The following is a 20941-nucleotide window of genomic DNA, read 5'->3' as shown; positions in this document are numbered from 1 at the left end:
GGGATTATAGGTGTTTCCATAGGGTTCCTCCATGTAATTCACCTCTGCTATTGCAGGGTTCTCAGGATCATAAGCTTCTTCTACAGAAGATGCCTCTTTAGTACTGTTGGATGATTCCTTCAATCCATTCAGACTCTGAGAGATCACATTGACTTGCTGAGTTAATATTTTATTCTGAGCCAATATGGCATTCAGAGTATTATTTTCAAGAACTCCTTTCCTCATAGGCGTCTCATTATTCACAGGATTCCTTTCAGAAGTGTACATGAACTGGTTATTTGCAACCATGTCAATGAGTTCTTGAACTTCTGCAGGCATTTTCTTTAGGTGAATGGATCCACCTATAGAATGGTCCAGTAACATCTTTGATAACTCAGACAGACCATCATAGAATATATCCAGGATGGTCTATTCTGAAAGCATGTCAGAAGGACACTTTTTGGTCAGTTCCTTGTATCTCTCCCAAGCTTCATAGAGGGATTCACCTTCTTTCTGTTTGAAGGTTTGAACATCCACTCTAAGCTTACTAAGCTTTTGAGGAGGAAAGAACTTGGCTAAGAAAGCCGTGACCAGCTTATCCCAAGAGTTCAGGCTGTCTTTAGGTTGAGAGTCCAACCATATTCTACCTCTGTCTCTTACAGCAAACGGGAAAAGCATAAGTCTGTAGACCTCGGGATCAACCCCATTGGTCTTAACAGTATCACAGTTCTACAAGAATTCAGTTAAGAACTGAAAATGATCTTCAGATGGAAGTCCATGAAACTTGCAGTTCTGTTGCATCAAAGAAACTAGTTGAGGTTTAAGCTCAAAATTGTTTGCTCCAATGGCAGGGATTGAGATGCTTCTTCCATGTAAATTGGAATTTGCTGCAGTAAAGTCACCAAGCATCTTCCTTGCATTGTTATTATTTTCGGCCATGTTTTCTTCTTTTTCGAAAATTTCTGTCAGATTTTCTCCGGAGAGTTGTGCTTTAGCTTCCTTTAGCTTCCTCTTCAGAGTCCTTTCAGGTTCAGGATCAGCTTCAACAAGAATATTCTTATCCTTGTTCCTGCTCATATGAAAAAGAAGAAAACAGAAAATAAAATATGGAATCCTCTATGTCACAGTATAGAGATTTCTTTATGTGAGTAGAAGAAGAAAAGAATAGAAGAAGAGAAATTCGAACACCAAGAGGAAGAGATGGTTCGAATTTTGAGATGAAGAGAAGTATTAGTAAATAAATAAATAAATAGAAGGAGATGAGAAATGAGAAGAATAATTCGAAAATAAAAAAATTATTTTAAAATTAAATTTAAAATTCGAAAATTAAAATTGAAATTAAATTAAATTAAATTTTTAAAACAATTAATTAATTAAAAAGGAATTTTTTGAAAAAGAGGGAAGGGATTTTCGAAAATTAGAGAGAGAATTAGTTAGGTAGTTTTGAAAAAGATATGATTGAAATAGTAAACTATTAAAATCAATCAAAAAGTTAAGTGGTTAATTGAAAAAGATTTGAAAATCAATTTTGAAAAGATAAGAAGTTAGAAAAGATTTTGAAATTGATTTTGAAAAAGATGTGATTGAAACTTATTTTGAAAAAGATTTGAAAGAGAGATTTAAAAAGATTTGATTTTGAAAATTAAAGTTGATTACTTGACTAACAAAAAACTAAAAAGATATGATTCTAGAGTTTAAAGATTGAACCTTTCTTACTAGGCAAGTAACAAACTTAAAATTTTTGAATCAATCACATTAATTGTTAGCATTAATTTCAAAAATATGAAATAGAAAATAAGAAAAAGATTTTTGAAAATCAATTTCAAATTTTCGAAAATTTAAAAGAAAAATTGAAAAAGATTTGATTTTTGAAAAAAGATTTGAAAAAGATAGAATTTTTAAATTGAAAATTTGATTTGACCCATAAGAAACAACTAATTTTGAAAATTTTTTGAAAAAGTCAACTCAAATTTTCGAAAATTTATGAGAGAATAAGGGAAAAATATTTTTTTATTTTTGAATTTTAATGATGAGAGAGAAAAACATCAAAAAGACTCAATGTATGAAAATTTTGGATCAAAACAAATGATGCATGCAAGAACACTATGAATGTCAAGATGAACACCAAGAACACTTTGAATGTCAAGATGAACACCAAGAACTTATTTTTGAAAATTTTCAATAAAAGAAAACATGCAAGACACCAAACTTAAAAATTTTTATTCTTTAGACATTAATGATTCAAGAATGCATATGAAAAATAAGAAAAGACACAAAACAAGAAAATATAAAGATCAAACAAGAAGACTGGCCAAGAACGACTTGAAGATCATGAAGAATGCAATGCATGAAATTTTCGAAAATAATTTTTTGGAAAATTAAAAAGATGCAATTGACACCAAAATTAAAACTTGACTATAGACTCAAACAAGAAACACAAAAAATATTTTTGATTTTATGATTTTATTAATTTTTTTTTATTTTTCGAAAATTAATTCTGAAAAACGAAAAAGAAGAAATTATTTTTTGTATTTTTCGAAAATAAGAAATAAAAAGCTTAAAATTGAAATAAAATTACCTAATCTGATCAACAAGATGAACCGTCAGTTGTTCAAACTCGAACAATCCCCGGCAACGGCACCAAAAACTTGGTGCACGAAATCGTGATCGTTCATTCCTTGGTAACGGTGCTAAAAAACTTAATATGCACGTTCATAATCTTAGTTCTTTTTCACAATTTCAATACAACTAACCAGCAAGTGCACTGGGCGTCCAAGTAATAAACCTTACGTGAGTAAGGGTCGATCCCACGGAGATTGTCGACCTGAAGCAAGCTATGGTCACCTTGTAAATCTCATTCAGGTGGATTCAAATGGTTATAGAGTTTTAATAATTAAAAGATAAATAAAACATAAAATAGGATAGAGATACTTATGTAATTCATTAGTGAGAATTTCAGATAAGCATTTAGAGATGCTTTCGTTCCTCTGAACCTCTGCTTTCCTGCTGTCTTCATCCAATCATTCCTACTCCTTTCCATGGCAAGCTTTATGTAGGGCATCACCGTTGTCAATGGCTACATCCCATCCTCTCTGTGAAAATGGTCCAATGCGCTGTCACCGCATGGCTAATCATCTGTCGCTTCTCAATCATACTGGAATAGGATTTACTATCCTTTTGCGTCTGTCACTGCGCCCAGCACCCGCGAGTTTGAAGCTCGTCATAACCATCCCTTCCCAGATCCTACTCGGAATACCACAGACAAGGTTTAGAGTTTCTGAATCTCAGGAATGGCCATCCATGGGTTCTAACTTATACCACGAAGATTCTAATATCTCGAACTCGGTCTCTTGTATTAGATATCTAAGAGATACTCATTCTAGCTTGTTTACATGTAGAATGGAAGTGTTTGTCAGGCACGCATTCATAGGTGAGAATGATGATGAGCGTCACATAATCATCACATTCATCATGTTCTTGGGTGCGAATGGATATCTTAGAATAGGAATAAGCTTGAATTGAATAGAACAACAGTAGTACTTTGTATTAATTCACGAGGAACAGCAGAGCTCCACACCTTAATCTATGGTGTGTAGAAACTCTACCGTTGAAAATACATAAGAACAAGGTCCAGGCATGGCCGAATGGCTAGCCTCCATGATCTAGAGATGAAACTAAAGATGTTCCAAAGATGTAAATACAATAGTAAAAAGTCCTATTTATACTAAACTAGTTACTAGGGTTTACAGAGATAAGTAAATGATGCAGAAATCCACTTCCGGGGCCCACTTAGTGTGTGCTTGGGCTGAGCATTGAGCTTTACACGTGTAGAGGTCCTTCTTGGAGTTGAACGCCAGTTTATAACCTGTTTCTGGCGTTTAACTCCACTTTGCAACCTGTTTTTGGCATTTAACTCTAGAATGCAGCATGGAACTGGCGTTCAACGTCAGTTTTCATCATCTAAACTCGGGCAAAGTATGGACTATTATATATTGATGTAAAACCCTGGATATCTACTTCCCAACGCAATTGAGAGCGTGCCATTTGGAGTTCTGTAGCTCTAGAAAATCCACTTTGAGTTCAGGGAGGTCAGAATCCAACAGCATCTGCAGTCCTTCTTCAACCTCTGAATCTGATTTTTGCTCAAGTCCCTCAATTTCAGCCAGAAAATACCTGAAATCACAGAAAAACACACAAACTCATAGTAAATTCCAGAAATGTAATTTTTATTTAAAAACTAATAAAAAATATACTAAAAACTAACTAAATTATACTGAAAACTATGTAAAAATAATGCCAAAAAGCGTATAAATTATCCGCTCATCAGTTGTCCGACCGATCTCCATGGGTAACAATTTCCGTTTTCAACACCAATGTTAGCTAGTTGTTGCATTGCATGATAGGTTGCATGTTAGTTAGAATTTGTACATATTTTTACCACTTCTTTCTTATTAGGACTACTTGGTTAGGGTGATGATCTCTTTTCCAAGAAACTATTTTTAGGGCACCCTACCAATTTGGAAAAAAATTTGTTAAACTTGCTTGAATGAATTTATTTTGGAACATGGTTTTTGAGCTAAGAACACAAGCTTGTGAGTTTTGAGCCTAATGGTGTGGTTACATCTTATAATCATTTATTTTCCCTTCTTGTGTGCAATTATTCTCTTTCTATGATTATGATCTTTGATTTGTTTGATTCTATATGTCCATTATTCCTTGTATTCATGCACTTATATGATTGAGGTCATCATTTCATTTAGCTCACTTACCCAAACAGGCTTACTTTTTATCAACCTTTGTTAGCCAACTTTGAGCCTACGATTAACCTACTTGTTCTTTAATTTAGTACATTACAAGCCTTTAAGCGAAAAACAATAAATGTCCTTTATTTGGATCTTTGATTAGCTTAGGCTAGTGAGTGTGAGTATCATTCAAGTGTGGAAAACTTGGGACATTGGTTGAGAGAAAAGGGTGTTTTTGTTTGTATTTCTATATTTGGGAATTGGGTACATACTCATGTGTTGATTAAATGTAAAACCATATACATTGAGACTATTTTTGTATATACTTTATTGAAAAAGAAAAAAAATAAGAAAAACGAAAAGAAAGAAAAATTTATATATATCAAAAGAAAAAAAAATATGGAAAAAAGAAAAGAAAAAGAAAAAGAAAAAGAAAGAAATAAAAAGGGGACAAAATGCCCCAAAGTAAAGCTCAATAAAGATCAATGCATATGAGTTGTAATCAAGAAAAGAATGCATGAGTATGTGGAAAAAGTGAAGGATGGGTAGTTAGGTTAGTACTTAAATTGTATAGGTTGCCATAGGTTAGGTGGGAAGTTTAAGTTGATCAAAGATTCAAATTTTAGTCCACTTAACCATATACAATCCTACCTTGACCCTAGCCCCATTACAACCTATGGAAAGACCTCATGATATTTGTATGCATGCATTGAGTAATTGTTGATTGTTAGATGAAAAACAAATCTTGGAAAGCATGATTAGGGGAGAATTGAGAGAATCGACCCTACACACTTGAGCGACTAGAGTGCAAACACTTCCGGTGAGGGTTCGATGCTCAATTCCTTGATTCCTGGCTTTCATGAGCATTCTTCTTGTAAGTCTACTTGAACTTCATTTTTATACTTGAATTGGTAGGATTCATGAATCGTCATATGAACTTAGCCCTACCCGTTTATACATGCTCTTGGAGGATTGATTTATTTTTAACCAAGTAGGTAGAATCATTTTGCATTTAGTTGCATTCATTTAGATAGGATGCATATAGATAGGTTGCATTGAATAAATGTCATACCCCTTGCTTCATTCTTAGTTTAGCATGAGGACATGCTATGGTTTAAGTGTGGGGAGGTTGATAAACTCTATTTTTAGGGTTTATCCTGTGTTGAATTTAGAGGGTTTTGTCAACTTTTCTCCCATGTATCCAATGAAATAGCATGGTTTTGTAAATTCTCCTTTAATTGTGCTTAAGAGTAAAAACATACTTTTTAGGACTTAAAATAGCTAAATTTAATTCACCTTGATTCCATTAGATGCCTTGATGTGTTTGCTAAGTGATTTCAGGTTTAGGAGGTAAAGATTGGATTGAGGGAATGAAGAAAAAGCATGTAGAGCTGGAGAACTCATCAAGAAATGAAGGAATCGCAAAGAAATAGATAACTTAATCGATCATAACTTGAGCTACAGAGGTCCAAATGAGACGGTTCCAGTTGCAATGGAAAGCTAACATCCGGGGCTTCAAAATGATATAAAATTTTCCATAGTTGCCTGGTGTTTAGGGATGCGCACGCACACTGTACGCGTACACATCGATGATGGCACGTGATTCACTAATTGTTACTCGTGGCCAGCGATTTCTGAAGCATTTTGGGCCCAATCCAACTCATTTCTGATGCTATTTAACCCAAGGATTGAAGAGGGATGAGACACTTAGACACTTAGTTAGTTTTAGTTTAGTTTTATCAAGCCTTTAGTTAGTTTCTAGAGATAGAAGCTCTCTCTTCTCTCTAGAATTAGGATTAGATTTAGATCTAGATCTACTTCTTCTCCTCTTGCTTAATTTCCTTTTTCCTCCTTAATTGTCCTCTTGTAGTTGTAGCATTCTACTTCTCTTGTAGTTCTTTGTATTGTTAGTTGTAGTTTATGAATTCTTTTGTAGATCTACATTTTTTCTTCAATACAATTGGTAAGTTCTTTGTTGTTTCATAATTGTTTTGATTTCCTATTATTGATCTCTTACCTTTGTAGCTAGATCTCTCTTTAATTCTTGCAATTCATGTTGTTTACCTTTTGTGCCTTCCAAGTATTTGATGAAATGCTTGGAAGAATGTTAGAGTAGATTTTAGTGCTCTTGGCTTGGGAAGGTAACTTAGGAACTCTTGAGTTACTAATGTCTAAATGATTGATGATTGGTAGCCATTGACTCTAGCTCTCATTAATTCAATTAGTGAATAGCTAAGACTTATGGACTTGGATTGATATAGCTCACTTGACTTTCCTTTACTTGTTAGAGGATAATTTAATGGGATTGATCCTTGCCAATTCTCATGTTGTGGTTAGTAATAGGGATAGAGATCCTTGACCACTAACCCTTGCCAAGACCTTTTTAGCTTTTGTTAGTGTTAGTTTATTTCTTAGCAATTTACATTTCTTGTCTCTTAACTCAAAAACCCCAAAACATACTTCATAGCCAATAACAAGAATACCTTATTGCAATTCCTAGGGAGAACGACCCGAGGTTTGAATACTTCGGTTATTAATTTTAGGGGTTTGTTACTTGTGACAAACAAGTTTTTGTATGAAAAGATTATTTTTGGTTTAGAAACTATACTTGCAACGAGAATTCATTTGTGAAATTCTAAACCACACAAAAATTCTCTCATCACTAGTTTGAAAATCTCAATTCAATTATTTGGACATTGGTCATATTGCTATACTTTCTTACCTTAGCCCCAAGGTTTTATTTTGGATTGATTGGAATTCTCTTGTTTGTTTTTGCCAAACTCAGTAGGAGTCATAGTACAGATATAGATAGATAGCATTTAGCATAGTTGCATGCATATAAGTATTTGCATTGAATAAGTTGCTTGCCCTTTTATCCTTCCCCTTTATATGTGTTTAGCATGATGACATGCTATTGTTTAAGTGTGGGAGAATTGATGAATCCATATTTGATGATAAATTTTAGATTGATTTGAGTAGATTTTATCATATAAACCCACATTTATTTACCTATATAGCATACTTTTATGTTCTCTCCCTAAATTGAGCTTAATTGTGAAAACATGCTATTTTGTGCTTAATATAATTACTTTTATCCCACTTTTATCCCACTTGATGCCTTGATAATTTTGATGAGTGATTTTAGGTGTAATAGGCTGGGTTGGCTTGATAAGAGTGGAAGCAAAGCATGGAATTGGGAGAAAACATGAAAAAAATCAAAGGAGAAAAGTGTTTCAGCCTGTGTCCATGCACACCTTCTGTGCCCACGCACAAGGCAGGGTCAAAATCAGCACCTTTGCCCACGCACAAGGCAGGGTCAAAATCAGCACCTGTGCCCACGCACAGGCTGTACCCACGCACAAGGCAGGATCAAAATCAGCACCTGTGCCCACGCACAGGCTATGCGTACGCACAGGCACCAGCGCGTGACTTCATTAAAAAGTTACGTGACTCACATTTGGAGAGGCTTTTTGGCCCATTTCTGATGGCTTGGAGGCATATTTGAAGGGGGAAGCAACACCAAATAAGAACATACACTACCATACTTCATAGAATACATTTTAGGAGTAGTTTTTGGGTAGTTTTAGTTTAGGTTTTCTTTCAAAACTTCCTTAGGTTTAATTAGGGTTTGTAACATTTTATAGTTCAATTTGGTTTTGGATTCTTGCTATCTTATTGTAAGTATTTCTTTAATTTCTCTTTTATTAGATTACCTTGTCTACACTTTCATATATTTTAGCTTCCTTTGTTAATATATATAGAGTTTTACAATCTTGAGTTTTGGTTAATGAATTTGATGGTTTTTATATGTTTATTGGATTGCTTTTGTTGTTTTTGATCACTTGGTTGTTCATAGTTTTTATCATTTTTCCAATTTTGCCATGTTTTGTGAATATGCCTATTAGGTGTTCGATGAAATGCCAATTTTGATTATGGGGTAATTTCCACCCCTTGGCTAGGGAAAAATGAGTTTATGGATTACTAGAGCTATAATGTCCAACATTTAGTGATAATTATTGGGTTGTTAGTTGTTATTGTTTCCACTAACGCTAGCTTTTTACTAATTAATTTGGTAAGTTAGCTAGGATTTGTGGATTAATAACAATTATGCTCACTTGACTTATCCTTCGATGTTAAGGATTGACTTAGTGAGATTAATCCATCATAATTATCATAGTTGTGGTTATGGCAAGGAAGGGATTCCATAACTCATCCCAAGTCAAGGTTTCATTTATATTTTGAACCACATTTTAATCACTTTATAGCATTACTTGTCCATATTACAAAAATAGTTCTTTTATTCCTTTATTAGTTTATTAATTGTAATTTTGTCTCGTTCTTTAATTCCTTTATTTTGTTTGCTTTCGTCATTGAAAACCCCTTTTTCTAATTCCTTTCACAACCAATTTTATGCACTTGTTGGCACTAGTTCCTGGGGAGAACAACCCGGGAGTTTAAATACTCTCAGTTAATTTGATTTGAATTGTGACAATATCTTGGATTGAATTTTGATTGAGGGGATCCATTGCCGATTTGGACTATACTCACAATGGAATTACTTTATATAGTTTTCCGAATTGGCTTAATTCTCTTTCATCAGTCCCATCCTTGATGCATGTTCTCATTGTAGCCAAAGGGGTGAGAATTCATAGTAGCAAATAAAAACAAAAGCTAATAAAAATAAGCAACAAATTCCTAAAACTAACAAAAACTAACATACAAGCAAAAAGCTAATATATACAATAACCAATAATAAGACACACATTTGCAATTTCCTGGCAACGGCGCCAAAAATTGATGGAGAAAAAATGTCGGTAAAGATTTTCACAAAAATAAGCGCGTTGCAAGTATAGTTCTAAACCGACAATTAAACCTCAATCAATATTTAATTTGTTTGTCACAAGTACAAACCCAATAAAATTAACTGAAGTATTCAAACCCCGGGTCATCTCTCAAGGAATTGCAAGGAAGTATGTTTATTATTGGTTATGGAAAAGTATATTTTTGGGGTTTTTGAAATAGGAACAAGAAAATATAAAGTGTGAGAAAAATAAACGGATAACTAAGAAAGCTCTTAGCAAGGAAAGAGAATTAGAAGTCATATCCTCATTATCATCATCAATTGTGATGGAAATTGCATTTTGCTTTCACTTAGTTAACCTCTAATAATGAAGGAAAGTTAAGTGAGCAAAATCAACTTAAGTTCACAAGTTCTAATCAAAGACTAGATTTAGCGAAGCCTAAGCCAACTAGCAATTTTCAATCAACAATCAACAAAAGAATCTTGATAACTCAAGAGTCTCTAATTGATCAATCCAAGTTAAGATCATAAAAATCTAATTTAAAATCCAACCAAGCATTTTATCAAACACTTGGAAGGCACAAAATAAAAATATAGAAAATTAACAAGGAATATTAAGTCTAAACAACCAATTGCAAGCATCAATGACTAACAATTAAAGAGAGCAACAATAAACATATAAAACATAAATTGTATTAGAAGAAATCAAAGGTAACAATAATGGCAAGAGAAAATTAACAAGAGAAGTAGATAAACAAAAGCACTAATAATGGCAATCGTTCGTCCTCATGAACCATTAAAGTTATATATTGCAGCTTCAAAAAATACTATCGGATGTATGTCGGTTCAAGATGATGAAGAGGGTCATGAAAGGGCCATTTATTATTTGAGTTGAATGATGTCTGATATTGAGTCAAGATACTCTCCGATTGAGAAATTATGTATGTCTCTTTACTATGCTTGTATGAAATTGAAATGTTACATGGTTGCAAAGACTATCAAAGTGGTTGCTCAAACGGATTTGATAAAATACATATTATCTTATCTCATGTTAAGAGGTCGATTGGGCAAATGGATGCTTCCTTTAACAGAATTTGATTTACAATATGTTCCGACTAAGGCCGTTAAAGGTCAAGTCATTGCGAATTTTCTCGTTGATAGACCGAATAATCCTAATGACCAGGGGGCAAATATTATCGACGTAGATTCTAATTGTTGGAAGTTGTATTTTGATTGTTCAAAGCATAAAGATGGTGATGGAGTTGGGATTTTAATAATTTTTTCGGAAGGTGTCCCATCAGAATTCTTGTTCGAACTCAAGTATCTGTGTTCAAATAATATCGCTGAGTTTGAGGCATTAATTTTGGATTGGAGATTTTAATCGATAAAGGGGCGTTGGATGTTCAGATTTTAGGAGATTCTCAGTTGGTTTTAAAGCAATTGTCGAAAGAATTCAAATGTAATAATGAAAAATTACAAAAGTATTTATCGATAGCATGAAAGTTATTGTATCTTTTTGAAAAGTGTCCTTGGTTCATATTCCATGAATTCGAAATAAGATTGCTAATGAGTTGGCTCAAATTGCATCGAAATATAGAATACTTCTTGAAACTTCAGAAAAATTGGCAAAAGTTCGACAAATTCTGGCACCTATTGAAGAAATGGAAGTTTTAGTTGTAGATGAGTGGGATGATGACGATTTGAGGAAACCAATTGTGAAATATTTACAAAATCCTAATATTCGAGTTGATCGAAAAGTTAAATTAAAAGCCATGAATTTGCATTGATGGACAATATGTTATGTAAAAAAGGTATTGTAGGAAGCCTTTTGAGGTGTTTAAGTCAATCTGAAAAGGATATTGCTCTTGGCGAAGCCCATAAGAGCATATGTGGTGCTCATCAAGCTGGAGAGAAAATAAAATGGGTACTTCGACGTGATCGAGTATATTGGCCATCTATGCTTAAAGATTATATTATTATGCTAAAGCATGTCAAGAGTGTCTGATGACTTGCATCATCTACCCCTTTTTCTTATCTAAAAGGACTATAAAAAGAGCATAATCTCATTGAATCATTGCAATTCCATGCATCAAATGATATATATATTGGTACATTGCTTTGAAATGGGTTTATACTGAATTTCAGGTGAAAAGAGCAATAAAAAGGAGGAAAAACACTAAAGGAAGCTGGGCGTGCCACTTGGAATCCAGGCGTGGCACGCCAAGCTTAGAGGAGCAACATTAACATGGGCGTGCCACTTGAATACCAAGGCGTGGCATGCCATTCCAACAAAACAGAGAAGGGTTGCTTAACACAACACAATGGGCGTGCCACTTGGAGCTTTGGGCGTGGCACGCCAAGTTTGTTAAGCAAAGATCTCAAAGAGGGCGTGCCACTTGGTGTTTTGGGTATGGCACGCCAGGCTTAAGTTCCAGAGGACTTATTTTGAGCACCACTATGTGCGTGGCACGCCAAAGCCTTGGCGTGGCACGCCGGGGCATATGCTAGCCTGACCTCCTCTCATTCAAATGAAGATATCTTGAGCTTCACAACTCCAAATGAAGTGATTCCAGTATCATTAGAAAGTAGATATCTAGAGATTTCCAACCATATTTAACATTTTATAATGGATACTAGAATTGAGGAAGATATTGACCCCAAAAATATAGGGAGAAAAATACGTCACTGCAGAGTTACCAGCCTGACCTCTCCATTTTCAAAGGAACATAACTTGAGTTTTAGAGTTCTAAATGAGGTGATCTTGGTGGCGTTGGAAAGCTGACATCAAGAGCTTTCTAAAGATATATAACACTTTATGGTGGATATTAAACATAAAGGTAAAAATGGCCATTATTTTAGCATTGCAAAACCTGGGCGTGCCACCTGCCATCGAAGGCGTGGCACGCTAGCTCTATTTTCATAATGGGCGTGGCACGTCAGGTTCTGGGTGTGGCACGCCAGTTCTAATGGCTAGAGAGGAGATTTTGGTGCATCATTAAAGGCGTGGCACACCAAAGAGTGGGCGTGGCATGCCAGTTTCACAACAAGGGGGCGTGGCACGCCAGGGTACTTGACAGACTGACCTCTTCACCTTTAACTGGGTATAACTTGAGCCACAGAGATCCAAATGAGTTGATTCTAAAGGCGTTGGAAAGCTAACATCCAAGGCTTTCCAAAAATATATAATACTTTATAGTGGACATTCAATTTAAGGCCCAAACATTTCCATCTTTTTAGTGTGTCAAATGGGTCACAATCCAAAGAGCAGAATCAAGTGGGAGTGGCACTTGGAACCACACGCCAACTTCTTCTTGCAGCCCCCAACCTTCAACCAAGCCCACTCCAACTCTCATTCAAGCCATAATTGTCAACCAATCAATGCCACAAGAAGCATCTAGAATAGTTTATTTTCATTTCATTGTAATTTGCTTTCAATTTCATTTAAGTTTGTAATTTAGGAGAGCCTATATAAAGGCCTTAGTTTCATAGAATTAGAGGATATTTTGGGCACCAATAATTCTGCTAGAGAGGGGTCTTCAGACTCCCTCTTCTCACCCACACTTCTCTCCTCTTCCAATTTCTTACTTGTAAATATTTTAGTTATGAATCACTAACTCTTTCCATTGGGAAAGAGAGTCCTATTACAATTTGATGGATTAATATGTTTTTATTCTTCTTCTCTTCATCTTCTCTTGATTTACTTGAAGGATTTTCATTCTTCATTCTATCATTCAATTATCTTGGGAAAGAGATTGAATGATCTTGGGTTTTATGTGAGCCATGGAAGAGGAATCATAAAACCATGCTTGAAATTCCTTCTCACACTTGAATAGATTTGGGTTTGGGTTGGATATAGTGACATTAATCCTCCCAATAATTGGATCTAGGAAGTTGTGTGGTATAATCAGGGACCATTCTTCATCTCTTCTCATGAGCAATTAGACCAAGGTATTGGCTATTGATTAAGATTTGAGAGATTGGGTTACCAAGGGATTGGGACTCAATCACTCATGATTGCCAAGAGGTCAATGAGTTGCATGATTGAAGATGAGATGAAATCAATTAATCTGGAGAATTCAATATCTCTTGATCTCAATGTATATTTTATCTTTCTTTCTTATTTACTTTTTGGTCATTTACTTTCTAGCATTTTACTTTCTTGTACTTTACTTTTCTTGCCATTTACTTTCTTGTACTTTATTGCTTTCCTTTACTTTTATATTATTTACATTTCCTTGTTGCTTATCATCCAATTGTGCTTGTCTAACTAGGCTAATTAATCAACTCTTGCTTACTTAATCCGTTAATCTCTGTGGATATGATCCCACTCCATTGTGGGTTATTCCTTGACGATAATTTGGTGCGCTTGCCAAAGAACGGATTCATTATATGTGGGTAGTGAATTCCGGTCATCAAGTTTTATGGCGCCGTTATCGGTGATTAATTGTGATTAACAAACTACCGGTTGGTTGATTACCTAGATTAGACATTTTTTTCTTTTTCGTTTTGTCATTTAATTTCTTTTAATTTTCTCTTGCTACTAATGTGTTTGTGTTATTGCCTCACTAAGGACTCCTTATCTCTGATATAAGGAATTTCAATTTTTCTTGGTGTTTGTGTTTTACAAAATTTAAATGGAGTTTACCTCACATTTCAATCAATCATATCATATGAGATATTGTCCATCACCACAAAATGATTCAAGTCACTATCCTTATGGTGGCTGTGAATATCACCAAAGAATGAGACATAATGATCAATCAAATTTCATGGAAAACTTTCCACCACCACAAAGTAATCCACGTTATTATACTCATGGTGGGTGGGAGTATCAAGAACATGAAATGGGGTGCTTTCCATAGCCACAAAATGGTCCATATTTTGATGGGTGTAATCACTACTCATGTTGTGGCTGGAAAGATCAAAATCAAAGAGATTTCACTCATTATTCATACCCCATTCATCAAGATCCATCACCTCTTAATTATCCAACTACACCTCCTAGTTTTACATGTCTAAATTCTTCATCACCTGATGGCAAATTTGCAAGATTAGAAGTTGTAATGGCACGGTTAGTAGGAGCCAACTCTAACCAACCAACACAACCTACACAACTTTTCTTAGACACCCAAAGATTATCCAAGATTGAAGCCCTCCTTGAAAGCCTTGGAGAGAAAATAAAAATCATTAGAGAGAAGGAAGAGAAGTGTATGGAAAAAATAGAGGAGTTTACCCAATGGTGTAGGAATTCTTTTAAAGAACAAGAAACTTCTATCAAGAACATTGGAATGCATTTAGACCAAATGAAGGAGGAATTAGAAAAACAAGAAAAGGAAGCCCCTATACCAAGTGAAATCCCAATGAAGAAGGAGGAGGTTGTGAGAGTATATAAGCCCAAATCTCCATACCCACAGAGGCTACTAAAGGTGACAAACAAACATGCAAACTCACTCCCAAAGGAAGCAAAATAAAATCATGTAGAAAAAAGGGAGGAAGACAACCAAGGGAGTTCACCCTCCAATAAAACAGAGAGTTGCATAAAGGGTGAGTTCATTGAACCACCAATTTAAGAAGCTCTTGGTGAAGAAGACACTCCAACCATCACACAACAACCAAGTCTTGATATCAAAGTAGTAAAGGCAACCAACAAAGGCACCAAAAAGAAGATGGTGACCAAGAAAAGAAGGACAATATTCATGAAGAAGAAAAGGTCAACTACAAACAATCCCGCCCCTACTATCTCAACAAGCAAAGCAAATCAAGCTAATAACAAAAGAGAGCTTGCTAGGAGGCACTCAAAACAGGGGACATCAACTTGCTCCCCTTTCATCTTGAGGTCATTCCTCTTAAAAAACTGGAAGAAGAGGAAGAAAGTCATGAACAACATGTCAAGCTAATGACATTAAAAGAGCACTTGTTGGGAGGCAACCCAACCGTAGGTAACATTTTCTTTTTTTACTTAGTTTACTTTCAATAATTTGACATATGATTGCATTCTAAGTTTGGTGTTGCCATGCAACAATTTGATTTTCATTCTTCACTGGGTACTTGCTTCATTCTAAAATGAAAGTGTCACACTAAGTTTGGTGTTGCCACTTATTTTTCATGCTATGTACCATGCACGTCACTTATTAATGCAATCACATTGTCTCTGTTTTTACTTCTTGTGCCTTTATTGTATCCTTAATTTTGCTTGCTTAAGCACATGCATTACTCACATTTCATTGTTTAAGACATTCATGACCCATCATAAACTCCATCACCATTGTTTTATTTGTTGCTTGAGGACAAACAATCATTCTAAGTTTGGTGTAGGAAGGGAAAGAATAGGAGGAAAGTGAGAATAACAATGAAGATGAACTACAAGGTGGTAAAGTTTCTTTTTCTCTTATTTTTTTCAGTACATTTAAATTGTATGATTGTCTTCTATTTTCTCTGTATGCATGTGTGTTGTGAATAAGCATAGCTTGATTGCTGAATTGTAACATGTGCCATGACATTATGACTACCATCTTGAGTTTTGTGAGTTTAAAGTGACTAAGTTTTATGATCATAAACAAACAAGGTAATTAAAGAAGAATCTAGCATGAGCATATAAGTATTGGGAAGCTAGCATGACTATTGTTGCTCAATTGCATTTGAATTTGTTTAATTGAAGTTTTCATCTAGGACATTTTATGAACTTTTTGAAATCACGAAAACCTTGAAGAAGCAAATGCAAATAAGGCAAGAAAAGAAAAGGAAAAGAATGAGAAAGCTGAAGGTTCTGAGTACCAATGACAATTCAATTGTTAAGTACTTGTGATATTTATGTATTAAGCAAAAAGCTTGAAAATAAAACACTTAGAGTCAAGGTTAGGCTCAAGTACAAAAGCACTCCCTCAAGCTCAAGGCTCTAAGAACCAATGATTAGAGAGTAAAGAAAAGAAACAAATGAGCAAAATGAGTCCTCTAATTAAATGCTTGTGGTGCTTATGTATCAAGTAGTAATACTTGAAAACAAAGCATTTAGAGTTGTAGCTTTCAACAAATGGTGCAAAGCACCCAAGAAGCTAAGCTAAGAAAAGAATGAAAAGCTTGTTTGAAGGAAGGAACATAAAGAAAAAGATTTCATAAAATAAGCTAGATAGAAGCATCAATCATTTGAATTTCTTTTGTGATTGTAGCATGCATAAGAAACTAGCCAACCATGAACATAAATATTGCTATTCTTCTCACCTTGGTTTGTCAAACTTTATGGGTGTTGTGATGACTTGCAAAGCTTAAGTTTGGTGTTGTGATGACTTGCATTATCTACCCCTTTTTCTTATCTAAAAAGACCATAAGAAGAGCATAATCTCATTGAATTAATGCAATTACATGCATCAAATGATATATATATATATTGGTACATTGCTTTGAAATGGGTTTATACTGAATTTCAGGTGAAAAGAGCAATAAAAAGGAGGAAAAAACACTAAAGAAAGCTGGGCGTGCCACTTGGAATCCAGGCATGGCACGCCAAGCTTAGAGAAGCAACATTAACATGGGCGTGCCACTTGAATACCAAGGCGTGACACGCCAGTCCAACAAAACAGAGAAGGGTTGCTTAACACAACACAATGGTCGTGCCACTTGGAGCTTTGGGCGTGGCACGCCAAGTTTGTGAAGCCAAGATCTCAAAGAGGGCATGCCACTTGGTGTTTTGGGTGTGGCACGCCAGGCTTAAGTTCCAGAGGAGTTATTTTGAGCCCCACTATGGGCGTGGCACGCTGGGGCATATGCTAGCCTGACCTCCTCTCATTCAAATGAAGATATCTTGAGCTTCACAACTCCAAATGAAGTGATTCTAGTATCATTAGAAAGTAGATATCTAGAGCTTTCCAACCATATTTAACACTTTATAATGGACACTGGCATTGAGGAAGATATTGACCCCGAAAACACAGGGAGAAAAACATGTCACTGCAGAGTTACCATCTTGACCTCTTCATTTTCAAAGGAACATATCTTGAGTTTTAGAGTTCCAAATGAGGTGATCTTGGTGGCGTTGGAAAGCTGACATCAAGAGCTTTTCAACGATATATAACACTTAATGGATGATGTTAAACATAAAGGTGAAAATGGCCATTACTTCAGCGTTGCAAAACCTAGGCATGCCACCTGCCATCGAACGCATGGCACGCTAGCTCTATTTTCATAATGGGCGTGGCACACCAGGTTATGGGCATGGCACGCTAGTTCTAATGGCCAGAGAGGAGATTTTGGTGCATCATTAAAGACTTGGCACGCCAAAGAGTGGGCGTGGCATGCCAGTTTCACAACAAGGAGGCGTGGCACGCCAAAGAGTGGGCGTGGCACGCCGGGGTACTTGACAGACTGATAAACCCCGATTTTGTGGTTTATCTTGTGCTTATTTTGGGAGATTTTATCACCTTTTCCCACATTTATTCAATGAAATAGCATGGTTTTGCAATTCTCCCTTGATTTGTACTTAAATGTGAAAACATGCTTTTTAGGCCCTAAAATTGGTGATTTTAATTTACTTTAATTCCATTCGATGCCTTGATATGTTTGTTGAGTGATTTCAGGTTCATAAGGCAAGTATTGGATGGAAGAAGTGAGAAGAAAAGCATGCAAAGTTGGAGAACTCATAAAGAAATGAAGGAACCGTAAAGCTGTCAAGCCTGACCTCTTCGCATTCAATCGATCATAACTTGAGCTACAGAGGTCCAAATGAGGCGATTCCAATTGCGTTGGAAAGCTAACATCCGGGGCTTCAAAATGCCATATGTTACTTTGCGCTTAGTGGTGTGCACGCGCCATGTATGCGTGCGTGCCGATTCTGCCTGTGGGTCCACTTTAATGAAATCGCTCCCAGCAATTTTGCAGCATTTTGGGCCCAATCCAACCCATTTTTGATGCTATTGAACTCAACGATTGAAGGGAGAATGAAAAAAGTAGTCATAGTTTAGTTTTCATCATGTTTTAGGGTAGAATTCTAGAGAGAGAGGCTCTCTCCTCTCTCTAGATTTTAGGGTAGTTTAGGTTTATTTTTCTTAAATCCAACTTTTAATTCTTGTTTTAATTTAGTTTCTCCTTTTAATTTCTTGTTGTTACTACTCTATTCTTCTTAGTTCTCTTGTTAATTTTACTTTTATGTCTCTTTTTATGTTCATGAGCCCTTTGTTGGATTTGGATCTTTTCTTTAATGAAATTTAATGTTTGATGTTCTTTTATCGATGATTTGAGTTGTTGATTTACTTTTCTTGCAATTGGTAGTTGGTGGATTTTATTATTCTTGCACATTTACCATGCTTTCCCTTTGCACCCACCAAGTGTTTGACAAAATGCTTGGTTGGGCTTTAGAGTAGATTTTGAGCATTCTTGGCTTGGAAAGAGTAATTGGGCAATCTTGAGTCATGAAAACCCAACTTATGTTGGTGATCTAGAGTTGTTAGCTAATATTGTTTCCATTGACGCTAATCTTTTGCTAATTTAATTAGTAAGTTAATTAGGACTTTTGGATTGAGACTAGCTAGTCTTATTAGACTTTCTCTCATGGAAGATAATATGATACCTTCTTCTAATGTTGGAGATGACGTAATAAGATAAATTCTTGTTATTATTGTGGTATGATTGATTAGTCTTGTTTGACTTTCTCCCTATTTGTTGGAGTTGACTAAATAAGATGAATTAATCATTGCATGACTAGGATAGAAAGCCTATGATCTCAACACTTTGCCATGAATGTCTCTGATGTTGGCGGAAATTGGAAAATTAAGAATGATCATAAAATATGCGTTGCAAGTATAGTTCTCAACCAACCAGAAGTCCGCTTATCAATTTAGAAGGGTGTCACAGAAATTAAAATTAAAATACTGGGAGTATGGATCCCAGGTCGTCTCCCAACGAGTTGCAGAAAAGTGTGCTACTTTATTAATCAGATGTTTTCAAAAAGGTTTGAGTTGAATGGCAGAAAATTAATTTAGAGAATTTATATAAATTTAAATAAGAGCCTTGACTGGGAGTTGATTAGCTGGAAGCCCTATTCTTGTTGGAGTACTCTCAAGATTAATTGATAATTGAGGGTTATTATGTTTAGTTGTCCCTCATCGAGTAAGGAAAAGTCAAACAAGTTGGAGTGCTGTTTCTATCCACAAGTTCCAATCCACTCTTGGGAGGATTAGTGTTAGTGACTAGAGAGCAATCCAACAATAAACCCAATTACAATCTTTCTCTTGAGCATCCCAACTCAAGGGTTCCTTTTAATCAACTCCCCATCAAGTTAGGGAACTACTCGCTCATTGTAAATGAAGAATTCATAACATAAGAAAGGAAATTAAAGAAAGACATGATAAATAATGATCAAAAGATTAATTAAAAATAAAATTAATTCTTGTATTAATAAATGCTAAAATAATCCAATGGTAAAATTAAGTAAATTAAGGAACATGGAAGAGTAAGAGACAAGTAAAGATAACGAACTAGAATGTCGAAGTCTTGATGAGGCAATAACTCTTCTCAATATCCCAATGCAAAAACAATGAAAATAACAAATCCTAAAAACTATGAATGTGTAGAGAAAAAACCTAGAGGAGAGGAAAACTAGATCTCCAAACTAAAACTATGCGGAATGAATGTTGTTATTGGTTTCTGCATGTTCTCTACCTCTACTCTGCTTTTCTAGGCCGAAAACTGGGTCAAAATAAGGCCCAAAATCGTCCCCAGCGATTCTGCAGATTATGCAGATAGCGCATGTCACGTGGTCGCGTCATCCATGCGGCCGCGTCATTCAGCTTTCTGCTTTGCCACGCGGTCGCGTCATCCATGCAGCCGCGTCACTCGTGCTATTCCATGCCGCGCGGTCGCGTCATCCATGCGACCGCGTCACTGCGATTTCCTTTCTTTCGCGCGGTCGCATGATCCATGCGGCCGCATCGCTTCTCGCTGGTCATCTCCTCAATTTCTTGTGTTTCTTCCATTTTTGCAAGCTCCCTTTCCAATCTCTAACTCATTCATGCCCTATAAAGCCTGAAACACTTAACACACAGATCACGGCATCGAATGGAATAAAAGAGAAATAAAATACATAATTAAAAGTCTCTAGGAAGCAAGTTTTCAATCATACAATAACTTTAGGAAGGAATTATAAATGCATGCTTATTTAATAAATAAGTGGGTAAAGATCGTGATAAAACCACACAATTAAACACAATATAAACCATAAAATAGTTGTTTATCAACTTCTCCACACTTAAACTTTAGCATGTCCTCATGCTTAGTTGAAGGAGATAAAATGAATGAGTAAGAACATGTAAAACCCATGCAATGCAATGTAGCCTATATATGTGAATGCAACTATATGATTCTTGTCTACTTGATCAAAAGTAAGTAAGCTCTTCAAAACAATTACAAATCAAATTCCACTAACTCAATT

General features: G+C 35.5%; 1 non-coding gene across 1 annotated transcript; it reads left to right on the top strand.

Annotated features, from left to right (window-relative positions):
- Nucleotides 1–417: 417 nt before the first annotated feature.
- LOC112774527 (small nucleolar RNA R71) lies at nt 418–525 on the top strand. Its single transcript, XR_003189012.1, has one exon. It is a non-coding gene; the product is annotated as a small nucleolar RNA R71 (small nucleolar RNA).
- Nucleotides 526–20941: the final 20416 nt, after the last annotated feature.

This window comes from Arachis hypogaea, chromosome 18, assembly GCF_003086295.3.
Source record: "Arachis hypogaea cultivar Tifrunner chromosome 18, arahy.Tifrunner.gnm2.J5K5, whole genome shotgun sequence".
NCBI classification, from domain to species: domain Eukaryota; kingdom Viridiplantae; phylum Streptophyta; class Magnoliopsida; order Fabales; family Fabaceae; genus Arachis; species Arachis hypogaea.
The sequence above is the reverse complement of the archived record's forward strand: the minus strand, read 5'-3'. Positions and strand labels throughout refer to the sequence as shown.